Source organism: Schistocerca gregaria, unplaced genomic scaffold (genome assembly GCF_023897955.1).
Source record: "Schistocerca gregaria isolate iqSchGreg1 unplaced genomic scaffold, iqSchGreg1.2 ptg000169l, whole genome shotgun sequence".
Classification (NCBI taxonomy): Eukaryota; Metazoa; Arthropoda; class Insecta; order Orthoptera; family Acrididae; genus Schistocerca; species Schistocerca gregaria.
This window is the reverse complement of record NW_026061724.1, coordinates 10,215,798-10,231,350: the sequence shown is the minus strand read 5'-3', so window position 1 is coordinate 10,231,350 and position 15,553 is coordinate 10,215,798.

The following is a 15,553-nucleotide window of genomic DNA, read 5'->3' as shown; positions in this document are numbered from 1 at the left end:
ATCCACCTGGCAACTGCCGTTGTCATTGTGTATTGGCCACAGATTAATCGTCTTTCAATGTAAATATAAATAAGAAGTTTCACCATCACCATAAGGTTTACTACTAATGTACATTACAAAGATGTTCAATTGAAAGAATAGCATACTTTGCTCGGAAACAGTCGTTTGATCCTTGTGCACATAACACGAGGGCGTGCTGAGGAGTAGTGACTCCAAATGTTTGATTTGAAAACTGAAAACTTTCCAATTAAAAAAGTTAGCAAAATTCTACATGTTTATTCCACGAATCTGCAGTCCTCTGCCGCTAGAGGGCTCCGATTTGTACCGTGTAACATAGCGGTGTGTGATGTAACTATGTCCGTGCTTGTGAAACAGCTCAAAAAAATTGAAAGTACGAATTGGAAGAGTTGGTTCGCACGTGGAACACCCTCCTCTTCAGCATTACGACGCCAAACTGCAGCCGAGCGCTGCGACTTCTGCAGCACTCCGATGCCGTTCGTTCACTGCCGTCGATTGACCTCCACACGGACCCGACTTGGTCCCATCCGATTTTCATCTGTCTCCAAAACTTGCAGAACACATTCAAGGACTTTTATAGTTCGAAGCCGTGCAAGCAGAGGTGAGGTTGAGGCTCTGTTAGCACAGTCAAATATTCTACTGTGACGGTATCGACAAAATCAACATTTTACAAAATGTGACTACGTAGTCCAATGACTACAGCTGCAATTTTTTAACTCGTGTAAATACTTGAGTGTATAAATTTGTAGTGGTATGAAATGGAACGATCACATAAGCACATTAGTAGATAAAGCGCGTGCGGTTCATTTGGACAATACTGGAGAATTGCAATTAGTACCAGATAGGACGAACAGGGGATATTGAACTTATACAGAGAAGGGCAGTAAAGATTGCTCAAGATTTGTTAGACCCATAGGAGAATGTCAGGAAGGTGTTCAAAGAACTGAACTAACGCACAGTTGATGATAGACACAGATTATACCGCGGAAGAGCAAAGTATTGCGAGGAGACCTACTTAGAAAGTTTCTAGAACTGACGTTACGTGATGAATGTAGGAATATACTGAAACCGCCTACGTATGGTAACTGTAGGAAGCGTGAAGACCAGATTAGACTAAGCACAGCACGCACAGAGGCTTTTAAGCAGTCACATTTCGCACGCTCCATACATCAGTTAAGTGGGAATAAGTCATAATAACTAGTATAATGGCAAGTTCCATCTGCCATGCAATTCACGGTCGTTTGTAGAGTACAAATTATAAGCTGCCTAATTTTTGTTTGAATTTGGATTCCAAGAAAATGGTGCGTCTTGCAAAATGTCCTAAATAAGTCTCCTCTTAATCGTCACCACCATGAGTGTTCTGCCCTAGGGCAGGTCTTCACATGTCCCTCTCCATGCAGTCCCATCATTTGTTACCCTCTTGTCTTCTCACAACTGTTTTCTGTCCCTACACTGTCCATCACCTAGTATGTTCTGCGTCGTGTTCCACTTCCATTCACTATTTCCTCCATACCATAAATAAACAATCTCTTCTCATTCAGTGTCCATGCTAACTGTGTTTCCTCATCCTGCTAACTTTAAATTTTCTCTCTGTTCTCCCACTCAACACCACCTCATTTGTCACTATGCTTGCGTACTTTATCCCCTATCAACGCACCCACATAAAAGCCTCCTGTTATGAAACTTCTCGTTGGCAATTGCTATACGTGTTTTCACCTCCTTATTACTTCCAATGTCGTCCATAATAGCGCGTCGCAGTTATCTAAATGGTTCAAATGGCTCTGAGCACTATGTCACTTACCATCTGTGGTCATCAGTCCCCTAGAACCTAGAACTACTTAAATCTAACTAACCTAAGGAGATCACATACATTCATGCCCGAGGCAGGATTCGAACCTGCGACCATAGCTGTCACGTGGTTCAAGGCTGAAACGCTTAGACCGCACGGCCACACTGGCCGGCAGTTATCTAAAAACACTAATTTGTTCTGTATCTTCCTGCCTAACATTTTAGTTGTGCTTAGTTTTCTTGCACTTATCACCGGACATTTTGCCTTTTTCTTATTATTTCTCATTGAAATTTATTCATATGTTGTTTAATTCTTTTAACATTTCAGTCATACCTTTTTCGCTCTCTGCCAACACCATATGATCCGCGAGTCTAATACATTCTGCACTCCTAACAACAACCAGCTCCCTTCTATTTCGTTTCATAAGTTTTTGAATGACCTGCTACGAATATATTTACACACTAAGGAAAATTAACGTATCCCGGAGGAATTACCCCAGTGCGTTGGAAATAGATACATGTGATGTATGTGTAGGGGCAAATGAATGACTAGAGTTGCAGAAAAAGTATATGATTAATTCAAGAGAAAGAGCTTCACAAATTGATAAGTCGATGACGTGTTGGTCCACCTCTGGCCTTTACGCGGGCAGTTATTCGGCTTGACATTGACTGATAGTGATAGTGGATGTCCTCCTGACGGATGACTTACCAAATTCAGTTCAGTTGGTTCGTTACATCGTCAAAATCGCGATCTGGTTTAAAGAACCTGCCCATTGTGTTCGAAACGTTCAAAATTGGTGACAGACATGGTAGTCTTGCTGAGCACGTAAATACTATCTCCGTGTGTATTGCGTAAATTGCCGGCAGGCACCTCATTTAGTGTCCCGAGCAGAGTTCAAGACGCCAGAGAGACAAAGGGTGGACACACTGCATATTAAAGTCCACTAATAGGTGTCTGTACACTACTGATAGGATACTGTATTTCGAAATGTTAGCAGGGGCCAGAAGTTGGAGCATTTGTCTTTCCGCTTAAAGCTTACGTGGGGCGAGTCGTATTATCTCTAAAAAGAGACACCTCTGACAACACTAGTTGAAAGTGGCCTTCAAACTAGCCGTGCTGCGCTCTCTAACTCCGGTTATTCTCGTGGCCGTCAGAGCTGCCGTAGCCAAGGCGCCCCCTGGGTAAACGCTGCGGACGTCTGCACTCGCAGATACCAATCGTAATACGACAACGGCTATACAATTTACTGGAAACGTACAGGATGTTCCGAAATTGCCGTCACTAAGTGCTAGAACTTGTAGAGGGGACTGAGTACATAATACTCGTATTTTAAATTTGTAACCCGCCTCCGGAAACGTATCGTGTGCTACAACCATTTAGAAAAATGTTGGTAACGCTGTCACTTTGACAAGTAATCTGTTACACTGAAGAGCCAAAGAAATACCGTGTAGGGCCACCGCGAGCACGCAGAAGTGCCTCAACACTGCGCGGCATGGAATCGACTAATGGCTGAAGTCGCGCAGGAGGGAACTGACATCAGGAACCCTGCAGAGCTGCCCATAAATCCGTAAGAGTACGATGGGGTAGAGATCTCCTCTTATCAACACGTTGCAATGCATCCCAGATATGCTCGATAATGCTATACAATGTACTAGAAACGTACAGGATGTTTGGTGGCCAGCGGAAGTGTTTAACCGCGGAAGAGTGTTCCTGCAGCCTCTCTGTAGCAATTGTGGTTGTGTGGGGCGTCGCATTGTCCTGATGGAATTACCTACTTCCGTCGGAATCCACAATGGACACGAATGGATGCAGTTGATCAGACAGGATGTATCTAGACTTATCAGGGGTCCCACATCACTCCGAATGCACACGCCATACAACGTCACAGAGCCTCCACCAGCTTCAACAGTCCCCAGCTGACATGCAGGGTCCATGGATTCGTGAGGTTGTCTTCATACCCGTACACATCCATACTCTATATACATTTTGAAATGAGACTCGTCCAACCAGGTAATATGTTTCCAGTCATCAACAGTCCAGTGTTCGTACCGATGGGCCCAAATGAGGCGTAAAGCTTTGTGCTGTACGGTCAGCAAGGGTACACGAGTGGGCCATCGGCTCTGAAAGCCCATATAGATGATGCTTCGTTGAATGGTTCGCATGCTGACACTTGTTGATGGTAAAGCATTGAAATTTTATGTAATTTGCGGAATGGTTGCACTTTCGTCACGATGAACGATTCTCTTAAGTTTCCATTCTTGCAGGATCTTTTTCCGGCAGCAGCGATGTCTGAGATTTGTTGTTTTACTGGATTGCTGATATTTGCGGTGCCCTCGTGAAATGGTCGTACCGGAAAATCCCCACTTCATCGCTACCTCGGAGATGCTGTGTCCCATCGGTGTTGCGCCGAGTATAATACCACGTTCAAAGTCATTTAAATCTAAATAACCTGCCATTGTAGCAACAGTATGCGATCTAACAACTACGCCAGGCACAGGTCTTACACAGGCGTTGCCGGCGGCATCACCATATCTTTCCTGTTTACATATCTCTGTGTTTCAGTAGGCATTATTATACCAGTTTCTTTGGCATTTCAGTGTAGATGTTACCCAGTACATCTACAGTTTCACTCGTTAATAACCAAGCAGCTGAATGTATTAATATCATTCTAATTTCGAACTGGAAAGGGCCCTCCTGTAAAAACAGTTTCTATGAAGACCGATTTTTTTGTCATTCAGCTGCTGATGGGCGTTGATATACATCAACGAAGACAGGTGAAAATGTGTGCCCCGACCGGGAATCGAACCAGGGATCTCCTGCTTACATGGCAGTTGCTCTATCAATCTGAGCCACCGAGGGCACAGAGGATAGTGAGACTATAGCGACTATCTCGCGCACGCCTCCTGCGAGACCCACATTCTCACTTTGTATGTCCACACACTACATTCGTAGTGTCCTTTCGGACATGTCCGAAAGAACAGACACCATATCCATATAAATATATTTTCCAGTTCGCGTGCGCTGCGTCTCCACGACGCCCCTGCTGACGGTGAATGCACCCTTTCTCGAAGACGTTGTGCAATGGTAACGAAAAGCGTGTGGGGAGGAGTCAGATGTTTTGGACAACGATCTTGATAAAGACGACCAGCAGCTCTTCCAGTACTGTGAGCTTTGGCCACACACAATTCTCGTGTCGGTGTATTCGGCAAAAGTGTACTTAGCAGTGTTTCTCTAACACTCACAGACACATGGAAAAGACTCGAACCAGGTCAGAGAGGAGACAGCCGTCAAACGACATCATACGATCCGACGTAAGTAACCCACCTCCAGTGACGATTACCCAGTTGCATACCACATTAGCGAAGGTGTATTTATACGGCTGTAGCATGAATATACCTTTCCATACATGGGCTCCTCTTCAAAATATCGTAACTCAGTTCCCTAGAAGTTTTTAACGGGAATTTTGGAACATCCTGTATCTCTCCAGTAACTATACACCTGTTTCCAGAATTAGTTCCCTCAGCAGCGGAGTGTGCGCCGATATGAAACTTCTTCCTGGCTGATTAAAACTGTGTGCGGGACCGAGACTCTAACTCGGGGCCTTTGCCTTTCACGGGCGAGTGCTCCACTATTCGAGCTACCCAAACACGACTCATGCCCCGTCCACACAGCTTTACTTCTGCTGTACCTCGTCTCCTTCCTACAGCCGTTGTACCACATTCGAAATATACGGATGTATTTCAGGATTTCGGCGTTATGCAACTTCGCAGAAACATGGCTGAAGTTTACTGTATATTGTTATCAGTAAACCCTAGCACCGTTTCTGTCTCCATATAAAAAAGTATTAGGTAGTATTTTCATAATTTCTGCACTATTAAAGTTGCTAGGTGTAGGAAAAAAATACTAGTATCATACTGAAAATATCGGTAAGAAGCGATAGAATTCCTATAAATAACTTGAAGAAAATCATTTTGGGTACTAAGCCATGTCATTATAAAACAGTGAAACAACTAAAATAACGACATTTCGACCACCGTTTGAACGATCCTCTTCAGAGCGGATAAATGCCACAAAATTCAAATCAGCACCAGCGAAATGAAAGTTCGATTTGGAAACAATTTCTATTTCTTCTTTCTTATCCTCGATTAATTTCCCGAATATCTCGTTCGTTTCGTAAGTTGCTTTCTTTATACAAGGTGTTTCACATTTCTAGAGCTTGCAATTTTACCTACTAACTCATGTCTGCAAACGTCATCTAACGAGGCTATGGAGCATCAAGAAACAGGCGCCAGCTCCGGCAAATGTATGTAAATAGAGTGTGATGCCGTGATTATGTATAAGTTTGAGGTAATGGCAACAGTACTGGAAACGAATGAGTCGAAAGTTACAAGGGAAAATCGTTATCATACCTCTGACGGCGGAATACAAGTTCTGGTACAGTTGTTGATAACTTTCAAAGGTGGTAGTACGGATCAAAGTAAGAAAAAATGTCCGTTAAACATGGGATGCAAAATGCATACATGAGGAGCTATGAGCACATGTTCAGTAGTGGAGATATGTTTTATGCCAGCGAAGATGAACAAGTCCTCACAGCTCTTAAGGTATGCATTTTACACCCCATGTGTACTGGAAATGGTTTTCTTCTTTCGGTCCATACTACCACCTCTGAAAGTTTCCTGCCCTACATTTTAGCTACAACAATACCGGTACATACTGTCACACATATCAGGGATGTCTTCTAATTTTTCATTATAGGGACAAAACCTCAAATTGATACATTTATCCATTATCATAGAAAATTGGTAATATCTTCATTGGATCTCCCTGTTTACACACATTTTACAGACTCCAGAGCTTGTAACTTTGATACTCTGTAGCGTTGCTGGATGACGTTTCTAGATATCGATTCCTATGTAAAATTTCATCAGCTAGGTCCCCTCTACAGACTCGATGAGTGTGTAGCATGACGTGTGAAACATTCTGTATGTAAAGTGAATAACATGGAAGAAGGACCTAGAACCCCCCCCCCCTCTCTCTCTCTCTCTCTCTCTCTCTCTCTCTCTCTCTCTCTCTCTTCTCAACTATCAAGTACCAGCTTCCTTATAAGTCTTCCAACTGCTGTCTGATTTCTGGCCGAGTTCTAGACAACATGCCGCTCATTGTGTTTTATCGCTGGTTGCATCTAAAATTCAAACTGTATATTCTGGTCAAAACTGTCAAAAGTTATTTTGTACATCTATTGATGTCATAAATATAGGTTGAATTTCTTCAACTTATCTCTAGCGGCTAGTGTATTCTCTCAAAATTGATTTCCCTGTAGCTCGTCTTCTCTAATGTGTTCCATTCCTGCGTAAATATTGCGGATCAGTATTTTCAGCCACGACGTATGAAAGTGATGGTTCAGTAGTATTCGCACTTATCACTATTTGCCTTATTCGGTATTGGTGTTATTTTTTTTAGTTTAGTCTGAAGATTTAGCAGTGACGTAAGCTAGCATAGATGTTGAGGAGTGAAGCAGCAAACGCCGACAGAGAGAGTCCTCGCTGGTGTTGATAGAGCCCTCTGGTGGCGAAGCCCTGCACTAGAGACAACTGAGTGTGTGAGGTACTAGCAGTGACACCTAGCAGCGAGGTGATGAACCGCAAAATGGCCGCGAAAACTGAGTGACTTAAATGTCTAGTTGCTGTTTATTTCTTCCTTTACACTATTATTACAAAACAGACTGTGGCATCACTGCTTTGTTTGTCTGTTACCGTATTTTTGTGTATTTCACACGTTACAAAATAATTTTGTTCTCGTAACATATAATGCAAACTACATATCCAGTGACATTAATGTACGCAGCATGTTACATTCATCATTCCCTCTTCGTAATTTAGTATTAATAAAAGTTTTGTCCACACTTTTAAAGATTAAAAATGGATATGAGGCTCGGAATTTAATAGCAAAAGAAACAACCATACTAGCTGACAGTCTCTCTCTCTCATTAACAAAAATACAAAATGTAGGTTCAATTTCCTCCGTGCAGTGAGGTGTCGGGGCTACTGTTGCATAATGGCGCGGTATTTCGGGTTAAAGAATTTTGAAAAGCAAGGGCAACTGTAAGTTTCTTGCAAGGAAACGTTAGTGATATAATTATACAACAATAATAGACGTTTGACATCCCTTTTCCTTATTTTACAGATTCGCTCATTACTTATGGCAAACGCTTTGCCGAGAAGGTAACATTTTGCATCTTCGGCTATGGCCTTTACAATTTCTTTCATTCAACCAGACATAACCTGTAGAGGTAATAATATAATTTCTTTTCTATTCCACAAGATACTTTTACATAAAGTAGAGGCAGAGAGGTTGTCATGTAACTATTAATTTAAATATTATATGAAATATACGGAACTGTTAGTAAAATCGCCAAGAAATTCCACTTATTAATGTTAAGTGTTATCTTTTTGATTCAGCATTCAGCTCACATAAAACCACGAGAAATATAGTTTTTCATAGAAAAAAAAGAGTTAGTGACATGTGTCCCATAAAACATCTCATTTTGACGATAGAATAATTTGAGAAAAAAGAAGGCCTGTGTTCGTTTTGGAAAATGCAATTAGTGAAAACATGGTATTTTTAAAAGGTATTGTAAACTGTTACGAAACGATTTCTCATACAGAATTTATTTATCACATAGTCAATCATGATACTAAAAAGAACACATTGCTGGCTTGTGTGTTGCTATTGATATAATATTTTCCTTTTTTCTTATGACTGAAATAATTTATCCTGTTTTGTCACTGAGAATGTGCGAAGTACAACATGTAATATATATGTCAGTTTTTATAGCCAAATTTTTTTTCAAATACCGATATTTAAGTACAAGAAAATGGAATATGTTTTGGTATTTATCTTAGCATCATTTAGTACACCAAGGAAAAGTTTTTTTTTAGTAAGGATTTTATTTCATTGTTGTAGAAAGTACCTCGAAAATATATATAGATGTGGTCTGGTGAAGAAAGTGTGCGTATTAAAATTTAAAGTGTTTGCAGCAGCATAATCAGGTTTAGTTTGCAGTGTTGGAGTGAACTCCACGTGGGATCCGAAGCACGGACCCCACCGGGGTACCCGGCATGCGCCACATGCCAGGGCAGAGGTGGAGGCTAGTGTTCAGAAGTCTGAAAATTCCAGCGCCGGCCGGGGATAGAACCCCGGCCCGGCTGGGGCGAATAGCCCCAGGCGAGGCGCTGGAACGTTCCAGACCCCTTACCACTTTTTTTTTTTTTTTTTTACATATATTTGTTCATATCACATAGGACGCCCTCCAGGCGAAAAAAAATTATGTGGAATTACCATCAGTAACATATAAAATAGAAAGGGAATTATAGGAATTAAAGAAAACGCCCTCCTGGCAGAACAGACAAAGCAGCATCCGCGTCCCGCCAACTTGTGGGTAGACGCACACCGAATCCCAAGGCAGTCAGGCATGTTCCAGGCACGTCTTCACGAAGAATATTGCATTTTCCGGTACATGGGACTGAGTCCTGGTATTACACATTCTCATTGAAGTCATCTTCTCATACCTGGGACACCCCAGCTGCAGGGGGGATCGAAGAAGGCACTACCCAAAAAATTGGCATAGTACTGACGGTATCGCGGATGGTGCATGAGAAAAGTAAAGCGATCTTGCAGGAATGTCCAAAAATGCAGAACACTCTTATCACCTTCATGGAACAAATAAGAGATCGAGAGACCTTTTATCCAGATCACAGCGTTGGTCTTCGTACTTGGGAAGTATGTCTCATCTGGGAACAGAAGAGATTTCGGTGTAATGGCGTGGGGAGCCGTACGTAGAAGAAAGGCAAGCATCTTCTGAATCAGCTGCCACACCTCTGCAGAAGATCCACACATCAGTCGATGTTCGTCCGTATCAAGCGTTTGACAGCGAGGACACAGCGGCGAATCTGTCATTTTTATGGCATGTAGACGAAGTTGTGTCATGTATTTTCCATTAACGACCAAATACCAGGTCGCACGTGCGCTCGTGTCTAGGTATATATGGTGTACAGAACGCCATACCACGGGCCATGCGATCGTAGGATATCGCCTTTCCACAACATTCCGAGTGTGATTTCTCATCATGATTCGGTAAACATCACGTGCCATAGGGGGTCTGGTACTAGGCAAGTCGGCATGGACATAACTGTATTCGATGAAAAAGGTCCGGATATGTGAGAGAGGGGAAGAAATATGGGCTACTGCAACGGGTGCCACTCGAGAGGGAGGGGCCACTTCATCAATCAGGCTTCCCGATAATCCGTTTCGGCGGCGGATCCACGATTTAACCATCGTACTTACATAAAGGGCAGCTGCTCTCGCTCGGACGTTGACAAGGCCGAGGCCGCCATCTCGAGGAGGAAGTGTCAGCGTGTCGTAGCGGACTTTGAAGATAAGACCCGCGCTAACAAAGTAGCCGAACGCTGCCTGAAGTCTGTGTGCCATTGCCTTTCGCATCGGTAAAATCTGTGCTAAATGGGGTAGTCGCGAGACTAGATGAGTGTTAACAAAATCCACCCTTTGTAACATGTCCAATGCTCTCAGGAGGTTGCCACGAACGTTCGTGCGGATAGCTTGAAGCAGGCGTTTGTAGTTAAATGAAATCGTGCGCTGTATATCACGCGTGAAGGTGATCCCCAAACATTTGAGCTTTTCCACTAATGGCAATGGTGCCACACTCTCAGCTGGAAGGCCTCTACCGACGGACACAGCACTAGATTTCGTCAGGTTCACACGGCTGCCCGCAGCAGCCCCGTACTGGTTGATCCACGCCAGTGCCTCTCGCACTTCATCCTCCGATAGAACCAAGAACACCAAGTCATCTGCATAGGCGCGGCAGATGAAAGAAGTGCCCCTCATTGTTATGCCTGTCAACCGGCTCCTCAAACCGTGTAATAGTGGCTCAAGGGCAATGGCGAAAAGCAGCATCGACAGCGGACATCCTTGACGGACCGACCGCATGACGTTAATAGGGCCCGCCACACGGCCATTGACCAGCACCCGCGACGTGGCACCTCGGAGAAGCCGCAAGACGAGGTGTATAAATCTGTGGGGAAAGGCCATCCGTCGGAGTACGTTTTCGAGAAAGTCATGACTCACTCTATCAAAGGCGTGGTCGAAGTCCACTGTCACTAAGGCACCACTACTGCGACAGGTCATGGTCAGGGCTATAACGTCACGGTAATCGCTGAGTGCCGTCTGAATGTTACTATCACCTCCAAAGCACGTTTGATCCAGAGAGATAACTTGAGGGACGACGCGCCTAATGCGAGCGCCAAGAATCCGGGTAAAAATCTTGAAGTCACAATTTAACATGGTCAGCGGCCGATAATGTTCCACTCCTCGACCTCCCGATGGCTTGGGGACCGGGATAAGCAAGCCTTCTACGAATTCGGGTGGTAGAGGAAAGTCAGGGTTCATCAGTTCTTCATACATCGCAGTCCAGCGTGAGCCCATGATGTCATGAAATGTGCAGTAAAACTCCAGCGGGAACCCATCTGGACCTGGGGCTTTGTTTGCCGCACCCTTATGAAGAGCATCGGCAACATCATCAGCCGTAATTGTCGCCGTGAGAATCTCCGCAGCAGACTCGTCCAGGGTATCTGTCAAGGAACGGAGGACATCAGACATTACCGCCACGTTCCGGTCCTCTGCTGCATAGAACTCGTTGTAGTGATCCACAAAGGCTCTTACGATGTCATTCTGGGACGTCAATCGACGACCATCTGGCATGTCGAGGGCGTTGATCAACTTTTTACGACACCGCTGCTTCTCTCGGATAACATGATGCATGGACGGGAGCTCTCCTGGTACACATTCGTGACATCTTGCGCGTACTACTGTGCCTTCAAGGCGGTGACGCATAAGAGAAATTATCTTCGCCTTAATACGTTGAATTTCAACCTGTCGTTGAACTGAGGGGGCGAGGTTTGAGAGTTCCCGGAGAATTGTGAAATAGTATTCCATGGTATGTCGGTGCCATAACATTTTATCGCGACCGTAATTCATCATAGAACGACGTAAAGCAGGCTTGGCGCAGTCGATCCACCACCGAAGTGTTGAAGGATACGCTGGAAGGCGTCTCACACAGTTGTTCCACGTCGTCTCTACGACCTGCCTACATTCCGGATCCTTGAGATGGGCCACATTCAGCTTCCACAGGCCTCGACCGCGCCACAACTTCTGCCTCTGGAGCGAAACAGTGTAAATGTAGGCGATATGGTCGGAAAAGGCGGTAGGCCATAACTTAGCGTCAAGCGTGGCAGTTACGAGTCCTTGGGACACGTAGACACGGTCAAGACGACTTGCTGAATGGCTGGTGACGTACGTATACCCAGGCCGATCACCATGCACGCGGTCCCAAGTATCGGTGAGTTTCAGTTCATGCACAAGCAGCTTGAGTTCCTGGCATGTGGTGAAATGGGGATGTTGGTCCTTTTGGGATAACACACAATTGAAGTCGCCGCCAAGAATAATATGGTCGTAGCGTCCGACAAACAAAGGAGCGATCTGTTCTGAATAGAATCGCGACCGCTCCCGTCGCTTGGCCGTGCCCGAGGGAGCGTAAACATTGATGACTCGAACACTGTGGAAAGTCACAGCAAGACCCCTAGCCGATGGTAGGTAAATCACGTCATCTACATCAATGCCTTCCTTTAAAAGAATAGCTGTCCCACTGCCACCGTCGGCACACGGCGTGAGGTAGGAAACATAGCCATAGACATTAGGAAACGTCGCCAGGCGAACTTCCTGCAAAAGGGCAACATCTAGGTCCGACGCCCTCAACATATCACGGAGCAATTGTAGTTTGACAGGGGTGCCAATGGTGTTGACATTGATGGAGCCAATCCTGTAAGCTTGTCGTAGAATTGGGACTACAGGGACGCTCATGGAGGCACGAAGAGCAGCAGCGAACAAGAATGTTGTCCCAGTAGGCTGCACATCCCCATCCTGTAACCCTGTCGATTAGGAGTCGTGGGCTGGAGCAGCGGCATTCGCGGCTGTCTCACTAGTTGGTGTTTCGTCGGCTACATCGTCAGACCACGCAATTGTGCGTGGATGGTGTGCGTCCAGTGGAGTACCAGCAGAGTCCGAAGGCAGTGTCACGTCGGTGGTGGAAGAGTTGTCCTGGCTCAGCTGTTGTTCAACGTCCATAGGTATAGCGCCTGGTGCATGCAAGGATGGTTGTACGTCCGACGGAGTGCAAGTTGGTGCTTCCACCACGGATTCGTCCTTCGGGGGAACAACTTGATAATTTTGATCTTCATCGTCTTGAGACTGCGTCCTGCAGGTGTCAGACGGGGCGATCCGCCGTTTCCGACGTCTCTTCGGCGACCGTTGCTTGCGCACGTGATCTTCAGTGTCCGAAGACGCCTGGGGATCCGGAAGTTCAGGCACAAAAGCATCGGTAGGCACAATCATGGAGTCAAGGGCCATCCCCTGTCCTTGAGATTGCTCACCACTGCACACGTCGGGAGGAGGAGGCAAGGGCGTCGGTCCGTCCGCAACAGCCTGAGGCAGTACCGGAGACGACGATGTACCAGTAGTAGGAGCCAGTGGTGTTCGCGGTCGGGGGTCGCTATGGAGAGCTTCGACAAACGTCAGCGGTAGCGACGTCGGAGCGGTCGTGGCCGGCAGGTCCCCAGGCGGTAACTGTGTGATTCTGCGCTGCAGACAGCTAGAACGGAGGTGTCCTTCTTTGCCACATCCCGAGCATGTCTTCGGCTGTCCATCATAAATAATAATTGCACGGCAGCCACCAATATATAAGTAGGACGGCACATGTTTGGTTAGTTCTATGCGGATCTGCCGTACTCCATTGAGAACCGGGTATGTAGTGAACTGAACCCACTTCTCAGCTGTGTGGCTAATCACTTTTCCATATGGATGGAATGCAGATACCACTACCTCTGAAGGCACCTCGAAAGGGAGTTCAAAAACACGTATCGTGCGCAGTCCAAGTCCCGCATGTTCCACAGTTACGTCACCGATGTGTCCATCAGAGTGACGGAACTTAAGACCACTTCGAGTTGCATCTAGAATTTTTTCACATATGTCTTCGTTGACCAATTTCACGTATACCACACTGCTCACTATAGAAAGGTGGATGCCAACAAGATCGTTGCAGTCAATCTTGACTTCATCTCTGATAAACTGTTCGATTTCCAGTGCTTTTGGTCGGGCATATTCAGGTGCAAAGCTAATCTTCAGTGTCGATTTTCGGTGGGCATAAGCCATTCTCTGTCGAATGAAATATAGCGCGCTAAGACGGCAGAATCACGTAAACAACTCCGCGAGCGAGCTGCGCGGCGAGGACGTAAACAAGACGTCCGTGCCGCTAGCGTGCCGAAAGGCGACTGTGAAATTCCGTTCCGCCTAGCGTCTGGCTCGAACCCACGACCCTGGGATTAAGAGTCTGACGCTCTACCTACTGAGCTAGCCGGCTACCTCATAGACCACCGAGGACCCCGGCCGTTTCCTTCTCTGGAGTCCAGCTAGTGGTCGTAGAGCTCTTCTTGCTGTCCTCCGTGTTTACACCGAGGCAGCAGTGGCGTGGTGTAACAGGAAGTGTTTACCTGCGTCCGCTGGATGTCCACTTAGTGTGCGGCTTATTTACCCGGCTGACGTTCGTGTCGCTATAATGTCCATAGTTGCGTCACAATTATTTGCAGGGACCAAAAATCTGCCTAAGCAGTTACACGCAGTCGCACCTCACTATTTGAACCTCTGTGATTCGATCATGTTATCAATACCCATGTAAAAACTTCTGTTTATCGAAGAAACCTCCTGTGTGCAGTACATTCCATAAACGGAAGCGATTCGCATAACAGATAGCCCCGTAAACGTTTTGTAACGAAGTGTCGGCCGGTACGTAATACTCGATATCTGGAATGGTTTTATCCGTTATTAAGATAATCCTCTCACCCCTATACACTTCGAAAACTTTCCGTGTTTTCTCAATAACGCATAAGCACAGTACATAAATCCGTCGCGAAAATGAGATCGAAGATGTACAAGTGTTCGAATGCCACAGAAAAGAAGTGGGTCCTTGAAGGTGTGGAACGGAGAGCAGAACTAAAATAAGATGTAACGTCGCTGTAGACACTCCAGAAGCAGGAAGATCAGTTTGATGACGTCTCATGAGGAGCGAGGAATAAATTCACTCTCAAATAACTACTGTACGAGATGACTCGCTGCCTCTTGAAGGGTGTCATGGGCTTCTGCGGCCGTGGACTCGGCGACCCGTGAGTCAACGCGGTGTTTCTGGCCACATACATTTTAGCTGCGGGTTCTCCGACCTGCAAAGGAAGCCGCGACAATGGGGAGGCTCTGACTGTCGTTCTGTAATAAGAACGCCGCTCCACATTTTATCTAGGCTTAAAACTGTCTATGCACATAGTGCATAGCTGTGTTTTAAAAATAATTTTTTTTTTACCTTTTCCATTCTAGAACATTACTTCCTGTCTTATTTTACGAACTTTTCGAAGGAATGACGTAAATCTTAAGCGTGTTAAATCCACCGAGTCATTATGTATTCTTAAAATATCTTTAAACTCTTTTTCAACACATATGTATCTTTTATCTCTTTCACTGACCACCGGATTATTTTTTTTTAAATTTCAGGTATTGATTTTATTACCTTCTCCTTTAGCGTATTGATCAGAAATTGTAGGTTCAGATATATTTGTCTTATTGAGTATCGTT